Raw genomic sequence first — 4,192 nt, 5'->3', positions numbered from 1 at the left:
ATTTACACTATCACTACCACAACTTCACCACTAATCTCTTTCATGAGGGCTAAGTGTGTAAAAAAAATTCACACTTTTTGCGAGGGCTAAGTGTGTAAAAAAAAATCACTCATCATGACTTATGAGTAAATAATACATATTTGTAAGACTTATTGATATTATTTCAGATTTTAAAATTTTTCTTAATTTTCTAATAATTAATTTTTTCAAATTTTTTAAATATTTAAAGCAAATTTGTTTATTTTTTAGATTCACTTAATTATTTTTTAGATTCACTTAATTTAGATATATTTTTTTTAAATTTGAGGGATTTATAAAAGTAATTGGCGATTTAATGCTAATTGAACTAAAGGCGTAAGTTGGGGCTGTGCGTATTTTAATATATTTGTTACTTTTATTTTAATTTTTTAGACTGTTGTTATTTTACTTTTACCGACTAAATATTAGTCGGCGATTATAATTACAAAATTTAAAAATTGTGCTTCATATATGAGGGAAACTTCGGAGGGAAACTTTATTACTTCTTTAAAAATTTTAAAAAATTCAAAATTCAAAATAAGCAACAAATATTTACTATTTTTTTGTTTATTTTTATCTTTATTGAATTTTTTTTGAAATTTTAGAAAAAAAATTATAATTTTTCGATTCGTTTTGTTGAATGAAAACGAAAAATAAAAAAAATTATTTTTTACCTTTGGCGACCAAAATTTTGGTAGCCAAAAGTTTGTTTTCAGCGACAAAATTGAATTTTAGTCGCCAAAGAACTAAAATGTTTTGGAGGGAGACATTTCAAATATTTAGAGGGATTTACAAAATACCTTTAGCGACAAAAAATTTTAGTCGCCAATAACCATTTATAAAATATCTCACGCTCTCACCAAACCAAACCCAACAAAACCAGCGCCTTTCTCTCTCTCTCTCTCTCTCTCTCTCTTCAGCATCCTTCTCCCTCTCCCTCTCCCTCTCCGCTGCTCCTCTCCCCTCCACTCTCACCGCCGCTCCTCCTCACGTTGGCCGGCAACTGGAGCACCGATTCACCCCCTTGTTGGTCAACGTCGCCTGAGATCCTCTCTCTCCCTCTCGGCTCTGTTTTTCTGTCTCTCATTCTTTCACCATTCACTCACAAAAACCCATAAAGCTTCACATACACGCACACACATGGGTTCTTCAAATAGTCAGAAGGTATGATTTCCATTAATGGGTTCCATCAATTTTTTTGAAGGACCACTTTGAAGTTGTAAAACAGTTTTTGTTTGATTCATATTAAAAATGATAATGACCTAACATTTTGTTTGGCTCAAAACATTGGTCATGGTGTTTTGTGTTTTTTGGGGGGAATGTTGGTGAAATTGAATCACTTTGTCTATGTAGCCATTGTTGGTTTTTAATCTATGTAGCTACTTCCCTTTCTGCTATCAACTTGAACATATGATTTCACTATCTCGCCCGTTAACTGTTTGATAAATTGCATGAACTATCAAAGCTTCAATTTCTTCTTATATTCTTGGAAGTGTTTAATCTAGGGGATATTGACCCAAAAATCAGGTATTGTAGGAGTGCCCCTTATTTCTAGTTAGCTCTGATAATCTATCTCAGATAGATCTTCGCAATTTACTTCGGGTTGATAAGTCAATAATGATAAGTCAATATTTTTTTATTATAAGCCTTTTGTTCAATTAATTAATTGATTTAACATATTCAGAAATTACTTTGTCTACTAATTAGGCTACAAAATACTAAGAATTTAAAGTTTTACAATAAATTTATATATAAAATACGTAAATACTCCCCTAGATGCATCCCCGACCTTAGACTCTTCCATGTGCCCTTGCTCCCCCACCCCCACATTGAGCAGCTAAGATCCTTCTAGCACAGGGCAATAGATTGAATCCATAGCCTTAACAAACATATGAAGCAGCCATATAACTGAAGTCATTAAGTACATTAGGACATTGTGTTTTGTACTGTAGTTGGTCATGAAAGACCAAACTATGGTCAATCATTGTTCAACCACACTGCCACATCTTTCTAAAATCAGTCTAACAAAAGAATTATTTTCCCTCAAAACTAGTTATATCCAATAGCAGTGTCATGATGCACCAATTGTCCAAGAACCAATTGGTTAAATTTACTTCTTTTATTTTTTTTATCAGTAACCAATTGTGTAAATTTACATGAGATAAAGAGGAGGTGTTCAATATTAGCATTGCGATTAATCATGCCATGAAAAGATGAAATAAAATATCCACAATATGTTCATCCATATATACATACTTTCAAGACCACAATACATGAATATTATTCATGATATTTGAATAATTTCTAATTTATCTAAATTGATGTCAATATTCTGTGATATATCTCTTAATATATATTCTTATTTTGAAGGTTACAATTTTTCTTTTTATTGATATTTTATTACTTGTACAAATGACAAAGGATGTTTGGGAACTACAACAAAATTTTGTCAATGAAAAAGAACAAAATATAACAAAGGCACCTTAATCCTAAATCGAACTAAGTTTTGGGGTACACAAATATTTGCTGCATATGTGAGATGTAACGAACTTCACTTGGATTTGCTCACCCTCCTCTCTTTTGCACTCTCTGGTCTTTATATCATAATCTGTTTTCATTTCCAAGTTCTAGCAAAACCAAGGTCACCTAAAAATAATATTACAAACTTTGAGAGGAAACATGTTCCACATAATAGCTTCACAATATTCTCTTCCAATTTCATTGACTAGATATCAGCAACAGCAACAACTCAAAACAAACCAAGAATGACTGTTGTACATAATCAACGCAGAGAATAAGAGCACCGCATCAAATAATTTTTTTGTTTGCACCTCACACAAATGAAAAGAATGTGTGTGTGTGTGTGTGTGTGTGTGTGAGAGAGAGAGAGAGAGAGAGAGAGAGAGAGCAAAACATTCTAAGTGAGAGAGAAGAGACGGAGGGGGGGGGGGAAGAGGAAGAGATAAAAGGAAAATTTTAAGATAGCCTCCCAGAGAATGAAAAAAAGCACCAGTATGAGAGCTCCAACTTGAAACAAAAGGCAACTCTTTCAATTGTGCTTTCATCAAAGTAAGGGGAATTAAGGGTGGCCTTGGTGAAGCAGTAAGGTTACTGCTCCACTGCAATTTAGGCATTACAGGTTCATTTAAATAGTGTGATAATATCATTAGTTGCATCTAGATTAGGTGCATTTAAACATATAAGAAAAATTTGATTAAAATATGAAAAAAAAATCCACCAAAGATTAAAAAATACAAAAAACAAAATTTCGTAAACAAATTTCAAAATTTATTTTTTGGTGGTGGTGGTGGTTCACAGTTCTTAAATTTTTAACTTGTGGGGAACATTAGAGTCCAGGAATGAAAATTTATGAGTTGCTGTTAATGATCAATTTGTGGTGTTTCTTATCCCTTTGGTATTCTTTACAGGCACGAAGCTAAGCTTGCTGCAGCGGCTAGCCAGCCCCTTCCTGATGATGATGATGATGCATTTGACTAATGCTCATGACTTTAGCTTTTTGCTATCATTTTTCGTGCTCCTTTAGTTAATATGAGTTCTAAAAAAAAATTTCAACGCTATCGAAGGATTTGTGTATGAGAGGTGAATGTATCGCGGAGAAGAGACCATTTTAGTTATTCTTTAGCCATTGTTTGAAGTCTGGTTGTAGTTGTGCTTTGTGGTAGAATTCTTTAGGCTGCCATATGGATGTTTTGAGTCACTTCAAGTGTTTGCTTGAAGATTTTAAATTATGTATGGATTTAAATTATTGACGTTGGATTAGATTTGGACTGTATGGAATTTGTAATATATATAGAATTGGACGTTGAAGATTACTTTTTTGGATGCTTGGAACAGAAATGTGTGCACGTTGTTGAATGCTTTAATGGTTGATAACATATTTTGGTGTTGATAGATTATATTGTTTTATACAGGGTACAGGTTGTAATATAAATGAATACAGGTTGTTTACAAATTTTTTTTTTTTTTCAAAAAAAAAACAAAAAATTATTTGGCCACCAAATGTTTTGGTAGCCAAATAGGTAATCAAAAGTTTTGGCTACTAATAATTTAGTAGCAAAAACATAACCCAAAATGTTTTTGCCACCAAATAATTAGTAGCTAAAAGATTTGAGAATGAGAGAAAGAAACTATTGGCCACCAAATGTTTTGGTAG

The 4,192-nt window shown here is 32.4% G+C and overlaps 1 long non-coding RNA gene across 1 annotated transcript; it reads left to right on the top strand.

The window, feature by feature from the left end:
- The first annotated feature begins 904 nt into the window (after positions 1–904).
- On the top strand, positions 905–3,848 carry LOC145794583 (uncharacterized). Its single transcript, XR_014334499.1, has 2 exons — positions 905–1,182; positions 3,447–3,848. It is a non-coding gene; the product is annotated as an uncharacterized LOC145794583 (long non-coding RNA).
- The last annotated feature ends 344 nt before the right edge of the window (positions 3,849–4,192 follow it).

The sequence above is a fragment of the Camellia sinensis genome, chromosome 7 (genome assembly GCF_055761805.1).
Source record: "Camellia sinensis isolate YWXY chromosome 7, ASM5576180v1, whole genome shotgun sequence".
NCBI classification, from domain to species: Eukaryota; Viridiplantae; Streptophyta; class Magnoliopsida; order Ericales; family Theaceae; genus Camellia; species Camellia sinensis.
Note: the sequence above shows the minus strand (reverse complement) of the source record. Positions and strands in the feature narration are given on the sequence as shown.